Genomic DNA, 22,696 nt, shown 5'->3' with positions numbered 1-22,696 from the left:
GTACCAATAATGGTGCATCCCCCCTGTTTACATTTATTATTGTTTATCTGGTTCTTATATATGATTTTTTGTATTTTGTATCCATTATGATTTTTAGTTTCGTATATTTTCGATTTGTATGAAACTCCCTTTAATTTGGAGAAAAGGGAAATGCTGGCTCTGTGGTGACGTCACGAGCTCAGCGCATATTTCGTCCTCTTTTGAAATTCTGCTGACGTGGAGAGTGACCGTGTTCATTGCCCGGCGCTTAAAATGGAATTTTGATAAGCCTCCTTCAAAGAAGTAAACCAAGCAAGAAATTAATACGCGGCTGTGACGAGACAGACTTCTGAAAAGTAACTACGTGACTACGGTTTTGCGTGTATTTTACAAGGAGTTTAATTATTTTAAAGAAAATACCTTTTACGTGACAAGGAATTTTGGGATTTTCTATCCAGACAAGCGACATGCGTCTCTACGGTTTACACGCCAACATGGAGGGAAAGGAAGTTCTAAAAGGACTTTAAACAAACAAAAAAAAGAAAAAGCCACTTGCCTGACGGGCTATTAAGTGTGAGTACGCTCCTAAAATTAATTTCATAAGTGAATGTGATTAGGAGATACTACTATTTTGTACATTATTGTTGTATTCGTTTTATTCTTTATTTTATTATTTTCATTACATGTTACTTTTTTCATAATATGTTACCTTGCCGTTTCATAAGTTAAATGCCCACAAAGGGAAAAATTTGCAACTTATTGTAAATAAAATGTCTTCTTTGTTTCAAAGCAAGACATTTATATTTTATTCTTTACCCCCTCCTCCTCTTTTGTTTCATGCTTTTTTTTCAGCTTAGTTACTTTAGCGTCGAATTTATCTGGAAGCAAGATAAATTCCGACATTACAGACGATTCTCACCTAACTGTGCCGATTTAGCACAGCTTCTTCGGAATAGAAAAAACAATGAAGGCATTACATTAAGTGATCATATAGACTAAGATAAAAACATAAGGATTTATTGATTTAAATTAAAAAATTATTAAATTAAACTTTAAAATATTCCTTGGAGAAAGAAAAAATAAGGTAAATAACTTGTATACGATTACATTAGGTACGCGTAGTTTTGACGTGTTATTGCATGAAAAGACAGAGAGTCTCACTGAGGTGCATTAACAGAGATTTCCATCATAGTTACACTAATTCCAATATTATCTCAACTCTTATGTAAATCTTCTAAAATAAAAACAACAATTGACGTAATTCAATTCAGTGTAAAATTGCGGTTTAACTTTACTACATTGTGTTTTTGAATGAATGCATTTCAAAGCAAAACATTATTACATTTTTACTTATGTCGAAATTAGTATAAATTCAAAAAATATTGAAAAATTGTCCAGTAGAAAAATAGTTATAAGTAAAAACATAATTTTTCGAAGTTGCGATTTTTCACTGTAAATAAACCTATTAAAAGAAACCGTTGCCCATAAATTAAAACTATTTTCAAAAACTTCAATGGCCACAATATAAATTGTACGAGATTTGAAGAAAATATAATAAAAGAAAGTTTTATCATTCGATGTTTTATTCTAAATGAACTTCAACTGTTGTGAGGGGTGGAAGAGAGTTTCGTTAAAAAAAAGCAAATATTTTGTTTTTTCTAAAAAAAATGTTAAGCCATCTATTTCTCGGCCTCCGGGCTAGGATCAAAGTGTAGTACATGTTCCGGCAGATACTTAAAGCAAAGACCATATGTGGGGGCAACCACACCTATAAAACCTTGATCAATGTAGGGGAAACCCTTCATTCATATTGTCACTATCCAGCTCCCCTACTACCCGGAGAGCTGGTCTCCATTTCTCCTTCACTACTCACATAAAAAAATCGGCCTTGTGCCTAATTTGCTCGGTGGGAGAGCAAACAAATACCCTATTTCTTGGGCAATCTTGACTAAAGTCGTACGCTGGTGGCTGTGAACAGATGTAAAACATGGAATGGAATGTAAATTTTATCAAAACTAAATTGGCAAGCAGACTGTACAGCCTTGCAAGAAAAAAACAATAACAACTCGACTGCTGATAACAAAAAAAAAAACAAAAAACTACACAAATTCTATAATTAAAAAAAAAAACGAACGAAAAACATAAAAATCTTTTTGTAAACCTCTCGTGGAAACTTAATTTTTTAGATCAATTAAAAAACATCAAAAACTATGTAACAGAAAAATAAACCAGATTTTTTTGTTTTTGAAAATTTTCTTTTATTTAAAACGTCTGCTAAAAATTCCTCCACGAGGTGATAAATCACTTTACTATGCGCATTCGTGCACAAACACATCATGTAAGAATAGCCTAAACGGAAAACGGAGGTAGTGAGATGTGCTGCAAATAGTGCGAGAGTCCAGGAGTTAATAGCATGCAAACCGATTTTTTGAAAAGAATTAAATTGTTGAATGTTGTCTGTACAGAAAGTTTCTACTATGTATTAGCTACGTACGATGAATCACATTCCACGACTAAATTATTACCAAGATGTTTCTTAGGGTGATTAAATTTCGTTTTGTGTGTACGGATGAGAGTGCTATATTTGAGAGTTTCAGAACAAAAGCTTAGTATTTACGCGTAATTGCTAGTGATGATTAATATTTGAGGATTTCAGAACAAACAACTTAGCATTAATAATTAATAATTTATTAAATTAATTATTTATTAAATTAAACTTTAAAATATTCCTTGGAGAGAGAAAAAATAATGTAAATAACTTGTATACAATTACATTGGGTAAATGTAGTTTTTTTTACATAGGCGTCACAACTTATCAAGGCCGATCGGCCACTTAAGGATAAGGGTTAAAGAGTGTAGCGTAGTCAAAAGGACAATATAGTAATCAATAGTAATGGAAGTTCGGTAAATTTGTTAACTTAAGTGGAACGGCTCATCAGAAACTTGTTCACGTTGGACTTGAAGACAACCATATTATAGACAGATGGAAAGCAGGAAAACGGAAGACAATTCCACAGGCGTGCAGTTCTAGAAAGAAGCTTTGATCATGGAATCTAGGTTTAGGCACAGATAAAGAGTGGGGAAAATTATTGATAATATTTTCAGCTAGTCTAGTGTTTCTTGTGAAAGTTTGGCGAGGGGGGACCATAGATTGAAGCTCAGTCGAACACTTTCCATGAAAATAACGTTTTGACGTGTTATTGCATGAAAAGACAGAGAGTCTCACTGAGGTGGATTAACAGAGATTTCCATCATAGTTACTCTAATTTCAATATTATCTCAACTTTTATGTAAATCTTCTGAAATAAAAACAACAATTTACGTTAATTCAGCATAAAATTGCGGTTTACCTTTACTACATTGTGTTTTTGAATGAATGCATTTCAAAGCAAAACATTACGTTTTTACGTATGTCGAAATTAGTATAAATTCAAAAAATATTGAGAAATTATCCAGTAGAAAAATAGTTATAAGTAAAAACATAATTTTTCGAAGTTGCGTTTTTCACTGTAAATAAACCCATTAAAAGAAACCGTTGCCCGGAAATCAAAACTATTTTCAAAAACTTCAATGGCCGCAATATAAATTGTATGAGATTTGAAGAAAATATAATAACAGAAAGTTTTACCATTCGATTTTTTTATTCTAAATGAACTTCAACTGTTGTGAGGGGTGGAAGAGAGTTTCGTTAAAAAAAAGCAAATATTTTGTTTTTTCTAAAAAATCTTAAGCCATCTATTTCTCGGCCTCCGGGCTAGGATCAAAGTGTAGTACATGTTGCTGCAGATACTACAAGCAAAGGCCATATGTGGGGGCAACCACACATATAAGACCTTGATCAATGTAGGGGAAACCCTTCATTCCAATTGTCACTATCCAGCTCCCTTACTCCCCGGGGAGCTGGTCTCCATTTCTCCTTCACTACTCACATAAAAAAATCGGCCTTGTGCCTAGTTTGCTCGGTGGGGGAGCAAACAAATACCCTATTTCTTGGGCAATCTTGACTAAAGTCGTACGCTGGTGGCTGTGAACAGATGTAAAACATGGAATGGAATGTAAATTTCATCAAAACTAAATTGGCAAGCAGACTGTACAGCCTTGCAAGAAAATAAACAACAACTCGACTGCTTATAACAAAAAAAAACTACACAAATTCTATAATTAAAAAAAACGAACGAAAACATTAAAATCTTTTTGTAAACCTCTCGTGGAAACTTAATTTTTTAGATCAATTAAAAAAACATCAAACACTATGTAACACAGAAAAATGAACCAGATTTTTTTGTTTTTGAAATTTTTTTTGTTATTTAAAACGTCTGCTAAAAATTTCTCCACGGGGTGATGAATCACTTTACTATGCGCATTCGTGCACAAACACATCATGTAAGAATAGCGTAAATGGAGGTAGTGAGATATGTTGCAAATAGTGCGAGAGTCCAGGGGTTAATAGCATGCAAACCTATTTTTTGAATAGAATTAAATTGTTGAATATTGTCTGTACAGAAAGTTTCTACTATATATTAGCTACGTACGATGAATCACATTCCACGATTAAATTATTACCAAGATGTTTCTTAGGGTGATTAAATTTCGTTTTGTGTGTATGGATGAGAGTGCTATATTTGAGACTTTCAGAACAAAGAACTTAGAATTTATGCGTAATTGCTCGTGATGATTAATATTTGAGGATTTCAGAACAAACAACTTAGCATAGTACCTACATATACTTTGTAGTGGTGATTAATTCCTTTCGTCATTTCCAAATGCAAGTTAGTTTTCACAAGAACTTGTTAACTCAAAATATTTCTAACCATCGACAATTGTTTTAAACTGAAAAAATAACACTCTTAATTTTATATATTTGGACCGTACGTCTGTAACATTTTTGTTAATTCGTACATTAATTCTTGCATCTTTTAATGCATCACTGGAGACAGTTTTTATAGAAGATGCAGAGCTTCACAAATCAGGCTACATCATCAGTGGATCAGAGCGATCTCTTGCAGGGGGATATTTGCTGATTTGGCATCGCCTTTTGATTTTGATAGCTATATTAAATTTTCTAAAACTTTAAGCATAATAAGCTCCTGTAATTGAGTTCAACTTCGCCAGAAAAATCTCTCATCTCCATTCTGGTCATAAAAGAATGCGAGCATGACGTTGCCAACAATGGGCTGCAGCCTTTCAGTTTTTGGATGTGGTTGATCTAAGTGCTTTTAATGAATTAACTAGGCTTTGATCTCTGAATCGCAGTGATATATAATATATCTGATATAATAAGTCTTTTGAAAATTTTTTACTCATATTCTTAATACATCATGTCATAATCACGTTTCACACCATTTCTCGCTATATCACTCAAGTTAAGCGGCATCAATGAATACTGCTTTGATACAATATGGTAATCAACGCGTTTTGCTTCTGGAATATTGTCAGCAACCTTAGAATCCATCAGTTTCCACAGACCCTGCAATAATCATGACCATTTTAGGCGATTTTGGCGAATAGTCAGCATGGATCTCCAACAAAGGTTAACTCACCACAGCTGACAGTTACCTCATCAATGGCAGATGGAGGGCAACCAGATCTAGGTGCTGTTGTTACAGATTTCATGACAACTTAGAATTCACAATACAAACGTTTTACATGCAGGACACTTGACAGGCTCCATTTCACACTTAACTAATGTCAAACATTTGTAAATCAGGAACAACAATTTATGCTGAGTTGTAATTTGCATCATGACTCGTAGAGATAAAAATAATCATTGCATATGCAACATCTCTACTAGATCAGACAAACGGAAGTGGGTCAGGGACATTACTTATTGAACGTCCTCGTATTTAAAAAATTGCACAACAAACATATATATGAAAACAATGATAAAAAGCTAAATGCTTAAGTAGATATTTAGACAGGAATACTTGATATAAAATAAACGTTTTATTGAAATATAGTAAATTTATAAAAGTGTACGTTTTTCCCATTTTAAAGATTTACATGAGAATAAAAACTTTGTTATTTAAAGAAAATTATTAACATAATCAAAGGATCATATTACTTTCTCTTGTTAGACAAGAACCACATACATTACAAAAATATGACTTTTCAGTTTTTCTTATTTTACTTTGTAAGAAAAATCGAAACTTGCTTGACTAGCATGCTTCAAAAGATCGGTATTGTAAAAAAAAAAAAAGACTAAAACAGTTATCCAATTGGTTTTATGGTAGACAGTCATTAAAGCGACGCAGACTGTCACATTTCTATGCAAATGATACAGGTGAATAAAAACAGATGTAAACAGGACGTGATTTTGTGTGATTTTTGTAGCAGATTTGTTTTCTGATTCTGTCATATTTGTAAGAAAGTTTTGTGTAAAATGCTTGGCCAGTTTCCTGATAGAGGTTGTTCTGCTGGCTCTTGTTTTGTGATTCTTGTACACCATTTTGAGGTATTGATTTTCGAAGATTATTCAGTATTGTTTCTCGCATGTGTTTCATATGACTCAACAAAAATTGTCATCTGTGCAAAAGCAGAACCACATACTTCACATGAATGTGGTATGTCTCCCGTATGTGATTTTTTATGGCACAATAAAGTTGACTTCCATAAAGATGAACCACATACTTCACAAGAATGTGTTTCTCTCCTGTATATATTCGCATATGACTACACAAACTTTACTTCCGTGCAAAAGAAAGGAGAACCACATACTTCACATGAAAGTGGCTTGTCTGCCAATAAAGTTGACTTAGATGCAAAAAACATACTTAACAAGAATGTGATCTCTCTTGTATGTGTTTCATATGACGAAATAAAAAAAAATCATTCTGTGTAAAAGAAGAACAACATACCCAATAATAATAGGTATGTCTGATTTTGCTGAGATGGGGCATTATACCGGATGCCAAACATTCTGCTAATAGTTTATTTACTCCAAACGAGAGATCTTTTAAAGATTCTAACCATCCTTCAAATGTATTTTTTTTGTATTTCCCTTGCCCTTTATTTAGCAGGTATATTTGCCAGTTGCTGAAATTCTTTTTTATTTGTCCGATTGCTCCTAATGATAACTAGTATGATGGATATCTTCTTACGGGTCAAATTTCTTTCAATATCGTACATAAGTCCTTGGTATTTTGTTATTTTCTCTATCTCTGCTCTGTTAAGGCCAGCATCATTAGGGACGTCTCGTATGTATTTTCATATTATGCAACAAAATTGACTTCAATGCAAAAGAAGAACCACATACTTTACAAGAAAGTGGTTTTTCTCAAAAATATGGTTTATCTCTTTTTTCTTAACTTTTTCTTCTAGAGGATGGGACATCCAACCAGATGTCTGACGTTTACTCCCATTTAAGTGAGTCCAACCAAGAGATCTTTTCAGGATTCTAGCCGTCCCTTTCAGTGCAATCGTTTGTATTTTTCTCCTGTATGTGTTTTCATATGACTCAACAAATTTGATTTCCATGCAAATGTAGAACCACATATTTCACAAGAATGTGGTTTCTCTCCCGTATGTGTTTTCATATGACTCAACAAATTTGACTTCCTTGCAAATGAAGAACCACATACTTCACAAGAATGTGGTTTCTCTCCTGTATGTGTTTTCATATGACTCAACAAACTTGATTTCCATGCAAAATAAACACCACATACTTCGCAAGAATGTGGTTTCTCTCCTGTATGTGTAGTCATATGCTTCAACAAAGTTGACTTCAGTGAAAAAGCAGAACAACACATTTCACAGGAATGTGGTTTCTCTCCCGTATGTGTTTTCATGTGATACAACAAATGTGACTTCCGTGCAAAGGAAAAACCACATACTTCACAAGAATGTGGTTTCTCTCCTGTATGTGTTTTCATATGACTCGACAAACCTGACTTCCATGCAAAAGAAACACCACATACTTCACAGGAATGTGGTTTCTCTCCCGTATGTTTTTTCATATGACTTAACAAACTTGACTTAATTGCAAAAGAAGAACCACATACTTCACAAGAATGCGGTTTCTCTCCCGTATGTGTTTTCATATGACAGAGCAAAGTTAACTTCTGTGCAAAAGAAGAACCACATACTTCACAAGAATGTGGTTTCTCTCCCGTATGTGTTTTCATATGACTCAGCAAATGTGACTTCTGTGAAAAAGAAGATCCACATGTGTCACAAAAATGTGGTTTTTCTCCTGTATGTGTTTGAATATGACGCAACATATTTGACTTCCGTACAAAAGAAGAACCACATACTTCACAAGAATGTGGTTTGTCTCCTGTATGTGTTTTCCTATGATTCAACAGCGTTGACTTCAATGCAAAAGAAGAACCACATACTTCACAAGAATGCGGTTTGGCTCTCATGTTGGCTTGCATTTGACTCTACAGAAAGTATATGCAATGAAGTGTATGATGATAGGCACACTAATAAATTACAATTTTAGAAAATTTATATGAAAAAAATTATAATTATTTACAACCTTTTAAATCACCAACGGAGAAACTGCTTTTATCCATAAACGAATTTCCTTTAATATTTGTAAATTCTGGAAAGATAAAATAAATTTGAAAAAATACATTTCATGTTGTAAAATTGAATTTATTATGTTGATTTTCATAAAAAATATCAAAAACATCTATTATTAATGAAATTTAAAAAATGACTAGTTTTATTCAATACTGATTTGTTATAAAATAATGTGTGTTAATTTTTAAGTATTTAATAATTAATTAAATAATTACATTTTTTTCATTTTGCAGATAAGGATTGATTACTCATATTATTTGGATTCTTCAGAATAATGTTTTTATCTTGGTTGTTATTTTCGCATTTCTATGTCATCTCCAATCTTATTCAGGTGCATTTTCTCGAACTTGGGAACCTTACTCTTAAACTCCAAAATCTGTCCATAATTCTGAATGGAACCCTTTTATTTAGTACATGAGATTATCATGCTCTTGTAATGTTAGCGATGACTGGGTAAAAATTCGTAATTTAAAATTCTATTTTACATCTCATTGAGGATTGCACCTTCAACGTTCAGGGGTATGTAACTTACAACTGAATTTTACCAAGTACTCTAACCATAGCACCATGGGTCCTAGCAGATAATCCTGGTATGAATTTTTTGAACTATTTTGAACTTAGATGTTATCACTATTCATTACTACATATTATATATATGCATCATATACATGCATATATATGCATCATATACATGCATATATATACATCATATACACGCATATATATATACATCATATACACACATATATATATACATATATATATATGATGTATAGACACTTTTTACTACTTATTACTACATGTACATATATATTATTTATTATTTATAATTAATGGTTCCTATATTGTGTAGAATACTATACTAGTATATAAATATATATATATATATTTGAAAAGTATGTGTATTTGTTTTTTTTATATATTTTTTTTTTAAAGTATGCATATCTGTATTTTTATATGTATAAAAAACAAACAAAAAAAAACTTAAACAGTGTGATTGAAAATCGCTTTTTTGCAAACATTATACCAATATATTCATATATCTTTTTGACCAGTGAGAATTATTTTGTACTCAGACATTATGCCAAACAAAGAAAATCAAAGCAGCAACAAATCACTGCAGTCCCGATCCCGAGTGTTAATTCTTAATAACAAAGATCGCAGCAAAGAATCAATATGGTCCTGATCTTGAGTGTAATTCTTAATAACAAAGATAGTGACGAAAAATAAATGCAGCCACGTTAGTTGTTTCAAGACAGTAGTTGAAAGCGAACTGAATTTAATCCAAAATTAGACATTTTTAGAATAAAGTCAGAAGGCTACTGATTGGTTTATTTTTCCTAATTGTAAATTATGAGTAAGATCATCGGAATCATTGGGATAATACCTTCATTAGACATCAAAAATATTTTAATCCCTTCCCCCCCCCCCCAATCGCCTTTTTTGATGATTAATGAAAAAGTCCTTTTGGATTGAATTTGGTTTGATAGTGTAAAGAAAACAAAAAAAAAAAATAAAATAAAAATACTCATTTTTTATTTTATTTTTTTTTATTTTTGGAATTTGTCTTTATTCTCATTGGTCAAAAAATGTTAATATATTTGTATAATGTGTGTAAAAAGAAGCCATTTTCAATCACATTAAGTTTTTTAATACATCCAAAATACAGATATACCTATTTTTTAAAACATATATATATATATATATATATATATATATATATATATATATTTACAAATATAATACTTTCAAATATTTATGTGCACACATAGATATATACGAATATACATACTTTTAAAATTGTTATATAATATATATATATATATATATATATATATATATATATACTTTTCAAACATTAATGTACACACAAATATATACAAATATACATAATTTTAAAATTGTTATATATATACATATAGACATATAAATATACATACTTTTCAAATATATATATATATAGACATACAAAGATACATACTTTTCAAATATATATATGTACATAAGATATACACACTTTTCAAATAGATACATTTAAATACAGACATACACTTTTTTATACTAAAACCTGAAACATTCTGTTAGATATCTTAGTTAATTTTTGTTAGGAAGACAAAATCGTTGCAGTTTAACGTCGTACCCTGGACAATTTATAATCAATCATTATAATTATTTTGTTTTTATTATTATTTTGTAGTTTCGACTTCTCATTTTGGGTTTCTGAAAATAGATTAATTTGTGATATAATTCAAAAAAGTTTGCAAAAAATGTTTTTATTTTATCTTTTGTATAGGTTTAGTGAAAATGTCGGCTATATTATTTTCAGATGTTACAAAACTAAGAGTAATGGATTGTTTATATATTTTATGAAATGATATCTGATATCAATATGCTGTGACTTGTGATTAATCATAAAATTATTTGCTAACAAGATACTGCTCCGATTATCCCAATGAATTACTATAGGTTTTTTTTACTTAGATCTGGTTTTAAAATAAACATTCGAAGGGTGCTTAGAAAAATTGCCTCCTGTGCCGAGTTTATAACTGCCACAAATTCTGCTTCACATGTAGAAAGGGCAACAATTTGTTGTTTTTTAGTTTTCCAGGAGGTCATGGGTCCAGTAATTGACAGTCTAAAACAGCATCCCGTTATACTTTTTCGATTTTCAGGGTTACTCAAATCTGAATCTAAAAATCCTTCTAAATTTAGGAGATATGTCGACTTTTTAAATATTAAAGATGGTTCCTTGGTTCATTTTAGATAATGAAGGACTTGTTTTGCAAGAGTTAGGCTTTTAATTGTTGGTTTTGATAAGTTTTGACAGAGCTTTGAGTAACATATATCAGGCCTAGTGGCGGTCATCAAATAGATTAGACTTCCAATAATTTCTCTGTATAATCGATCGTCTATTAATTTAGTTTTGGTCTCTAGATGCTTATTATAAGTGGTTTGCAATATTAGATTCAAAACGTCAGCAGAATTTTTTCAATATACCGTGATTGGTTCATTTGTTATAGTTTCATTTCCATAGGTAAGCTTTATACCAAGGAACCATGAAAATCAGCCATTTTAAATTTTTTATTTAATTTATTTTTAACATATTTTAAGGTGTTGTCAGAATTTGAGACGAGTAATATATCATCAACCCCCCCCCCAAAAAACAAAATCAGCAATTTATAACCTATATTTTTGGTATACATGCACGTGTTTACAAAACATTGCTTGAATTCTTGTTATATTAAATAATTATGGAGTGTTAAATTCCAAGTGTGAACACTTTGTTTTGGACTATAACCATTTGATGCATTTTTAAATTGTATTAAGCAACAAGTTGCAATAAAATTCTAATTGTTGGTAAATTTATCATTAGTCAGAATGTGGCAAAATATTCGACTCCAGAAATTTGTGAAAAACCTTTTGCAACAAATCTTGCTTTAAAAGTTTCACTGCTGGAAACTGATTGTTTTTTGTTTTTGTTTTTTTGAGAAAACCCATATTCTTATCCTTTCGTTTTGCCACCATTTGATTAGTTTCAATTTTGATTTGTACAGTTGAATGTAATAATCAAAGAGAAAAGTGCCCCTGTGTGTGTGTGTGTGTGTGTGTGTGTGTGTGTGTGTGTGTGTGTGTGTGTGTGTGTGTGTGTGTGTGCTGTGCGGTCATACAACTTATCTTTGGATGGGATCTGAGAGAAAGAGAAATTAAAAATAGCAGCCATGGATTTATAAGGTGTAGTCTCGTGGAATCTCACGAGATCTCATCTTTCACTGCACATGTATGCAAATGGAATGGAGATATTACTCATCTGAAATTGTGACAACACTTTAAAATATGTTAAAATAAATTAAATAAAAAAGTTAGGTTAAATTAGGTAAGAAGGATAAAGTGGAAACTTCATTCATCTGCCACTGAGTGATACCGTTTGGACTCATAAAGTTTGCCTGAGCTTTACCAGTCATTGATGACATACTAGCCTTGCTTGAGTCGGCAGAATACTTTATCAACTTAGGAGAAGTACAGTATCTAGGTAAACATGGTTTATAGCAAGACCTGGACACAGTTCAATCGATAAAATCCCAACTGCAACTACTGTGAGAAAAGTCAGAGCTTTCATTGGTATGACGTCATATTATCGATGATTTATAAAAAGGTTTTCTGAGATTGCCGAGCCGTTAGTTTACCTGACAAGGAAATATGCGAGGTTCTAATGTGACGACACATATCATTTTGCCTTTGAGATCCTAAAACCAAAGCTCATAGATATAGTTATACTGGCTTATCCCAATCCTGAAAAGGCCTACAGACTGTACAAGAATGTCCCCAATCATGCGATTGGAGCATGTCTGTCACAAATGATCTATGACCTGAGCAAGGGTAAATATCAGTGTTGGGACGATTAATCAGAATCGGGAATTGGAAATTTTTTAGGTATCAGAATCTGAAAAATTATAGTCTAATTTCTGATTCCAAACAGATTCTTTAAAATTTTTAAATGAAAAAATAAACAAGCAGAAATTGTTTTTTTTAATTAAAAGTTGTTCTTTTACAACATAAGACTGAGAAGGGTAACAGAATGGGTTATGAATCTCAATTACAGATTTAACATTATTCATTTATTGAGAGATTACTTACTTATTGCCCTTGTAATTGTTTCACATGTATTTGCTAAAATGTCTATGTGCCCTCATCCAAGGGAGTTCATATGATTATTAAAAAGTTTTAAATGCTCTAGGCGGCAGGGGGGGAGTAAATTTCGTTGGCGCCAGCTGAACAGTGGAGTGCCTGCCATCGGCTTATGAAATAATTAAAGTTTTATGGCACCTCTTTGGACACAAGATTTTTCTCGGCTGTGGCAATTGTTATTCCAAGCATGTTTTGAAAACCCATTTCCAAAAGTAGACTCTCCAAACTTAATTTAATTTTTTATTAGTTTTTATTGTAAGCCAAGTTAATACTCTAGAGTTCACTTGCCTATTTAATACCACAGATTTTAAAATGCTTTTGGCACCTATTTGATAAATCGCCACATGGAGTCTATTAGAGACTTCATACTTTAATATCAACTATTTAACATGCTTGGAATTTTTTTCTGGCGCCGGTTTTGCCTGATCACCACATTCTTTAAAATATTTTATGTTTCCTTATATTTTTTTAGTTTGGCACAAATGAAAATATGGATGAAAATCTCACAAATTTATCAAAATTTTGCATAAAATAGAAAAACGACAAACTTAATAAAAAAATTTCATTTATATTAATACCCAAACCATATGAGATTCTACTTTTTAGGCGATTATGTTTGAGCACATTGGAACGTTATTTTAGAATTTAGAATATGGGTTCAGTTTTGCATATAAATATAATGTAAAGGTACAGTATAACTTTTTAAGTAGTTAAGTAATTTTTACCACCAATTCTAAGGCCAATCAGCAAAATCATATCACATGTAATTGCCATATTTTTTGTATTGCCACCTGTACTTAGGGTTAGTAGTAGGAAAGCAGTGTGGTTTTTATGACTTTCAATAATACTAAATATTAATACGACAGCATTTTTAAAATTTATTTTGTGCATCACAATTACATCCAAGTGACTGTTGTTTAATTGATATGGGTTTCCATTTCTTATAATAAATTATTTTACCAAGAATTCTTCATAAGTTTTGGTTTCAGTTTAAATTATAGCTGATGGAACTCCAGTGATCCATTTTTTTATAAATAATTTTATCAAGAATTTTTCATCAATTTTGGTTTCACTTTCGATTATAGCTGAAGAAACTCAAGCTGATGCATCCAAGTCATATGGATATAGATTGTTATTTTTGAAATCGCAACTTTATAATATATAAAATTCGATAGAACATAAAATCTATAATAATATATACGAAATCTGCAAGAATTAAAATATCATATTTAATCATACTTTACAACCTGGCTACGCCAGGCACCCCTGCTAGCTTAGAGAAATACATTTGCAGTTTTAACAAGAGTTACAATAATATTGTATACAATATTACATACGAATGAGTTCCACGTGGAATTTTTACAAGTCCCACTAGTTATTATTATTATTTGCATCTCGTTTTTTTTACCACAAAGCAAATCCCACCAAATTTATACAATTAAAATAAAATTTAAACATGCATAGAAGGAAGGCACATAATAGTTAATGAAGCCCAACGCCCTCTCTATGTTAAAAATGGTTTTCTAAAGAGTAACATTATCATTTAGAAATTTGTCCAAAAGAATGGAAGGGGGGGCGTTATATATTTTATATTTATAATATTTTGTCCTTATATCATTTTCGCATTTTACCTACCAATCCTTGACTATTTTCAACTATTTTAGAAAACTTTCAAGTAGCATATTTTACACTAACGATACAATTTGGTTTTGTTTAAAAAAATAAACCTTTTTTTCTTTCAATTTGCAATACATTACAAGGAAAACATTTGAGAAAAAATATACCTGGAAATTACCTGGGGGTTTATGTAATAATTTGAAAATTTACAAAAAAAATCCCAACAAGTTTCTAATTAAATATTTATTAATATTAAAGGAATCCGAATCAGAATCGGAAATTTAGAACGAAATCGGAAAAAATTTTGGAATTGTCCCATCACTAGTAAATATATGAAAAAACAAATTTACTTCTTATCCCATAAACTTAGTGATACGCAGACGAGATGCTACTTGAAAGAAAAGGACACTGTTTGTGTGGACCTCTAGTCGAGACAATGACAATTCCCAGTAGAAATAGATGATAGGAATTACTTGGTAGGTGCGATAAACTTAAATCATTTTGTTTGAGCCAAAAGAGTTTGCACTGTATAAGAAGGTTGAGGGCTCATCGGTATCATATGAGGATCCTACGTTGTTGGGGTTTTATTAAATTAGGGAACAAGATAAAGATAATGAAATTTTTAGATTTAAAGATGCTGATGCAGTACAAAAAAGTTTATCGTGATGGACGAGATAGTGTATTACTTGTCCCAACCTGACAACAAACTATTGAGAAGGTTATATGTACTGACACATAAAGAGTGTTAGTACAGTACCATGACAATAATGGTTGTGGAAAAGACATTTTATGCCATTAAGCAAAAATAATTCCTTTCAAAAAACTGGCGTTGAATATTTTCAGGCCCTAACCAAAGACACTTTTGGGTAACCAGTACATAGTGACTTTCATCGATATGTATAGTGGTTGACCGGAGGCTTCTGCGGTTCCTAATAAGAAGGCAGAAACAGTAGTGTATCTGTTGTTGGATGAAATTCTCCCCAGATTTGGGGCACCACCCCAGCTGTTAACAGATAATGGGATGGAAAATGTTAACAAAATAATGAAGAAGGCATAGGAGAACCTCAACATACATCATGTGACCACGTCATTTTATCACCATACAAAGAAAGAAATAGAAAGATTTCATAGAATGATGCATGACAATTAAACAAATAAGATCAGAAACAATGAGCTATTATGGGATATATATATATAAACCAAATGTTGGCAGCTGTCAGATTTCATGTGAGTGAAATGATGAAATTCTCACCATACTACTTGCTCTACAACAGAGACGTGATCCTGCCATTAGATAATATATTAATGCCTTATAGAGTATACTATGGTGATGAGAAACACGAGATCACTCTAAAAGAGATGCATCGATCTTTTACTTTAGTATAGCATTCAGGAAGTTAGGAAAACACTGATAGAGAACAAGGATAAGAAAATAAAGTTAGTAGATCTTTAGATTGGAGATCTGGTTTATTATAAGAACCACCAAAAGGTGCATGTAGAATATCTGCAGCCAACATCAATCGAGGAAAGTCCAATGAGTCGGATAATGATTGAGCCACAGAATAAACTGATATCTCAATATGGAGGAGTCAACATCAATGAGAGAAGCCGTTAATGGATTGTAGAGTCATGACATCGAAAATTGCAAAGAATTTGGACACAAATTATCTGCTGTATCATCGTTTGCAGATGTAAAAGACAGTAATACTATTCATTCAAAATTGCCTAGAGTAAGTTCAGAGTTTGGAAGTGGCGAAGAAGAACCAGTGAGAGGGAATTCCTTCGGTTGGGTAAAATCTATATTCTGTTTTTAAAAAATATTCCTTTCTCAGGGTTCGTTTTATCACGTGACCCTTTGGAAGATGATTTAGGCTAACCATTTAAACAGAGCATGCGAAGCATTAGGAATGAGTTATGAAAGAAAAGCTTATGAGAAAGACAAAAGAAATGAATTTTTTCTTGTTTATAAACTCAAGCATGTAAGTCATCGAGTGTCATCTACCGATGTTTATTTAAAATTATCAGATGGCATTCACCATGCATCGGGTGTTCGCCGTTTTTAGACATTTAACAAAAAAAAAAAATTATTCTTGGAAATAAAAAATTGTGTTAACCAAACGGTAATGAGTTTTCCAAATATTAAGCCATGTAATTTCTTATGTTATGAATAGTGGCCACCCCTGATGACATAAAAATTTCTCAGCTTAATATCCATAGAACTACTTCTTTGCGGCAATTTTAAATGTGATATTCATTTTCAGCATACCCAAAATATATAGAAGTTGTCATGCTAAAGGTGATTGTTAAAGTGGAAAGGAAATTAATTTCTTCATATCATGAAAACTAGTTCTCTTCACCACTTCTTCAGTTCCCTCGAAAACCTATAAAATTCCTCATTGCAAAGAATATTTGAAGTTTGAAAGATTCTAGACATTGACCATTGTTTTTTAGTTTTCAGTAGGCACCACAAAAATTTACCACAGAACTACCCCCTATATGTAAAACGATATAATTTTATTTTGAGTTTATATTATCAATATAACTTTTGTCCCATTTATAAGGGAAAAATAAAATAATAATAATTTAAAAATAATTTTCAACCTACAAAAATAATGATATTGTAAGATGAAAATCTTGTTTACATAATTGACGTTTTAAAATAACGTTCCCATGTAGTAAGCTTTTCGAATGTGAAAACATACCCGTGTGTAATAAATCTAGCAAAAATTAACTAATGGTAGGATTTTAATGAAATTTTCGACACATCCATTTAAGAATGAAATTCCATATGAAATGCAGTTTCTGTAAAATATATAAGGAAATATTTTTTAGTGCATGTTCTCTTTCCCCCCCCCCCTATTTATTTTAGCGAATTTGAAAAAAATGTTTTTAAATCTATCGAAATTTCTATTTATTATGAAACATAACAGTTAAAATAAGTAACAAAATATTCAGGTTTTTAAATTTAAATAACCGTATTGAACAAAAACTTACCTTGGAATTGCAATTAAAAAATTGATATAAATAATATTGCTTTCTTTTTAAATAAATATAATAATAATATATATATTTATATAATAAAAAAAATTTTTTTTCAAGAAAAATCTATTTATATACCTGTCACCACACGAAGATACCATATTCCAAAATATCATGTAAACCAATCAAGAAGTTTTTTTTTTCTTTAAGAATATCAAATATTATGACAAATGCTTGCCTACAATTTGGCCTATCAATTTTTTTCAAAAACGTATTTAAGAATCTTTATGCTGTATGTACGTGTCACTGCATGAAAATGTCATATTCCAAATAGCAGGCTTTTGATCTAAGAAAATGAAATATTATTACACATTTTATCGGAGAAAACGTGAAAAAAAAAACAGATTTTATTTAATTATTTCTAACAATAATGATGAATATTTTTTTACATTTTGATAATTTAATTTTTAAGTAAGCTAAATAATAGTTTTTAAACAATCGTTCGCACTTGCTCGCATTCAAACGCATCAATTGATGACGTCACAAGATCATGTGTACATTTTAGAAAAGTTCACATAAAAAAGAGTGAAAACAAAATGATTAATTTTAAATGTGACGAGCATTTTTTTTTTTACTTTAAATTTTTGAAACGGTGAAAAACATTTCTAATTTATAAAATTATTATTTTTTTCCCTGGTAAACGATAAAGAAGTTTTGCTTTTTTTATGTTTAAGTTAATACTGAAAAAAATAAAAATCGACTGCGAAAAATGTTCAACGATAAATCAACATTTTCATTAGGATTATTCGCTTAGCAAATGTAGTTATCTCCCTTACATTTTTAACGTATTCAGCAAATGACTTTACAAGCTTAAGTTAATATTCAAGATGACGAACGAAAGAGCAAGTTCGCAGAAAACAAAATTGAAAAGGAAAAATAAAAATAAATTAATTTCGAAATAGAGCCGATCTATTTGGTGAATATCACGGATAAAATTAGTATTATTTTATTTAACATTTTAATATTTACAGGAGAGAGAACAGATTACAAGTTTCATCTTTATTAATTCTATAATTCGTTGCACGTGCAATTTAATGGCAGGAGAAACTAAACTGATACTAGTTTTCATCTAAATTAAGAAGTTAAATAAATTCCTTCTAAAACCCCCCCCAAAAAAAAAAATCCCTTGAAAAATAAATAGTAGTTTTCTGGGACTATTTCAAAGATAATCAGTAAAATAAAGGGTAATATTGACAGGTTTCTTACCGGCTTCAGCAACGAAAATAGTTCCTGTCAAAGTTGTATCAGGAAGCGGAACTTTATGTAATAACGAAAACATGAAATCCTAAACTACAGAAACGAAACGAAATTCCTTCGTTTTTTTTTATTTTTTCGTTTTGTTTTTTTTATTACTGCAATAATTAGTTTTAATTATTTTCTTCGTTATCTTCACTTTTCACTGCAACAAAAAATAAAGTAGAAAAATATTTTGTAAAAAAAAAAATATTAGGTGCAATGCACCTAATATTTTTTTTAATTATTTTTAATTATTTTGAATGCACCTAAGGTGCATTCAAAATAATTAAAAATAACAATTCACCGTTTTGGGGAATTCTGTTAAGAGAAGCCAACAAACAAAATAAGTGACAAAGCAAGATAAGTTTCTCTTCTACCTACCTGGATAAGTTATGTATTTTAATACTTTCATTTGGTTCAATGAGTTACTCTTCTACCTACCCGGATAAGTTTTGTGTTTTAATGTATTTTAATGCTTTTATTCAGTACAAAAATCGCCTGGAGCCGCCGCGTTACATTGAAACATGCGGAAAATTATCTTTTCAGTAGCGAAAAAATTTGATTTAAGAGTAAATGTGTCCATTATAAGACCTCGATAATTCGAACTGAGTTGTCTCCTTATTTATAAAATGTATAAAAGATGTTCGTTTTAAGCATACCCGAGCCCCCTTAGAAAAACAGATTTTTGATAGTAGGTTTTGTGTTAGTCTACCAGTTTACAATTACCAAATAATCCCTCCCCCCCCCAATTGCAGCCCCCCCCACCCGCGCCGAAAAGGTGGCCATAAAATGGGTGCTCATTCTACGCTAAATTAATATAGAATAGTGGTCTCCCAGTTTCCCACTTTTTGAAACTATAATTTCTTCATACCTTAGAAAGTATTTGTTTCCTGGAATTTTAAAAGCTATTTTCGTTTTAAGTGCAACCGAAAACCTTTAATGATAATTCAAAAAGATGTTTTGAGATTAGGAGATACTGCACCTTTACCTCATTTTATTTGTTTATTTTTGTTTTTCTGTTTTTCTCAGTGATAATAATTATCGAAATGAAACCACACAGCTTTATTTGTTTTTATTTTGATGGACCTCCGAAACCAATAAATGGCGCTATCTCTGCTCCCCCCTATCAAACTGAAGATACAGAAGAAAATAATTAAAAAATAATTGACATCATTTTATAAGTAAAATATAATATTGACATTGACACTATTAGAAAACAGAAAAACGTTCTTAAATAAATGATTTCTATCAAATACAAGAATTTTTTAAACAATGTGTAGGACTAGGATATATAAATCCTAATCCCGTTACAAAAAATAATGAAACGAATGGAATGAAGGAAACAAAAACTCAATTGCTGGAAAAGATAAACTTGTCGTTTATTTACTATTGAAAGAATGAATGTTTTAGGTGTAACACGTGTTCATGTCCGCGCGGGTGTAACCATCGTTTGTTGCGGGACTGGTAGTATAGAAAGAAAAGGAAATTTGTGTTCAATAGTCATTTTTATATGATATGAAAACATTCTTTTAAATTTAAAAAAAAACCGTTATCAAAAACCTATCTGTAAAACTTCATATCGTGGAATATTGGAATATTATTCTATTCAAATCGTTTTAAAAATAATCTTTTAAGAATGAGTCTTGATTTAACTAACTATAATATGTTAATTTAAATAATACTAATATTCATGAATTTAACTAATATAATATATATTAATTCAACTAATCATTATACATATTAATTTAACTAATTATAATATATATTGCTTAAACTAATTATAATATATATTAATTAAACAAATATTACCATATAAATTTAACTAATTATAATATATATTAATTTAACTGATTATGATATATATTAATTAAGCTAAATATAATATATATTAATTTAACTAATTATAATATGTGTTAATTTAAATAATTATAATATAAATCTTTTTTTTTCTTTTCTTTTTCTGAATTTCTACGATGAACTGTCAGCAATAGGGCGCTCAATCCCCAAACATAATTTATTGGTTATCGGAGGTGATATGAATGCACATATAGGATGGGAAGACAGCAAGCATAAGTTCTCTTTCCATGATGGAACAAACCGAAATGGAGAGTATCTATTAACTTTTCTCCTTGAAAACAACCTACAATGTATGAATACCTGTTTTCAGAAAAGACCCGGTAAGCTCTGGCTGGACCCATCAATCCCCAAATACAGACAAGCCACAACTGGATTATCTTTTTATGAATAAGAAGTGGATCAATAGCTGTCATAACTGTGAAGCTTATAGTAGTTTCTATGGTGTGTCTACTGATCATAGGATTGTAACCTCTAAGTTGAAGTTAAGCCTAGGAGCAAACAAAACGACAAAATCATCTAGACAGCCCTACAATTAGTCAACGTTGTCACATGACAATCAGATCAAACAGAGATTCATCTTCGAACTGCGAAACAGATTTGATGTTTTACAAGCACCGGAGCAGGAACCAACTGCTAATACCACCTATGAAAACTTCGTTAGATCGCACCAAGATGCAGCAAAGAAGTGTATACCTCTGAAGCCCAAGGTAAAACGAAAAGTACCGTGGAAAAATGATAAAATAATATCAAAACGAGAAAAGTTAAAAAAAATAAAAAAATAAAAAAAAAACATAATCAAAAAGCAACATAAATGCCCCACTCAACAGAATACAAATTTAAGGAACATACGCTTCAGGAGCTTAGTATGATGTACCTATCAGAACAACAGAAGTATGTTCAAGAACAAATAGATCGAATCCAGAATGCAGCAGATAACAAACAATCCTATCTGGCTTGGCAAGTAGTAAATGAGATATCTGGGCGCAAACGACCTGCCAAAGCTAAGTTAAAGGCAAAGACTCCGGAAAATGCATGTTCGAAATGGAAAGCACATTTTGAAAATCTACTCAGAAACAAACCAGAAGTAACAGACCAACCAATTCAGCCGATTGTTGTACAGGAACTCGATATTGAGAAGGGTGATTTTACAATGGAGGAACTTCTAAATGTACTAAAGAAGACCAAGAATCATAAAGCTGCAGGCTTAGATAACATACCTCCTGAAGTATGGAAGACATGAGGCTTCAATGACATACTTCTTAATTCATGCAATTCTGTATATAATCAAAAAAATATTAATATATGGAGGGAAGGGTGCATACTCCCTTTCCTCAAGAAGGGTGACCCAAGCATACCAAGCAACTACAGAGGAATAACACTCACTCCAATTGCAGCAAAAATCTACAATGCCATGCTTCTCAACCATATCCAACCAAAGATCAAAGAAGTGCTCAGGAAGATCCAAAATGGATTTAGAAAAGAATCACTCTACTACTAGTCAAATACTTACTGTTAGGAGACTAATTGAAGGAATCAAAGCAAAAAAACATTGAGGCAGTCATGATCTTTGTAGATTTCTCCAAAACATTCGACTCTGTACATAGAGGGAAAATGGCCAGCATATTAAAAGCATATGGCATTCCAAATGAAGTCATTAATGCAATCATGATGCTATATGAGCACACTCGAGCAATGGTCAGGTCGTCAGAGGGGAACAATGAATTTTTCGACATTCGCACTGGGGTTCTACAAGGAGATA

The sequence above is a fragment of the Euprymna scolopes genome, chromosome 19, assembly GCF_053919585.1.
Source record: "Euprymna scolopes isolate OS-2025 chromosome 19, ASM5391958v1, whole genome shotgun sequence".
In the NCBI taxonomy this organism is placed as follows: domain Eukaryota; kingdom Metazoa; phylum Mollusca; class Cephalopoda; order Sepiida; family Sepiolidae; genus Euprymna; species Euprymna scolopes.
The sequence above is the reverse complement of the archived record's forward strand: the minus strand, read 5'-3'. Positions refer to the sequence as shown.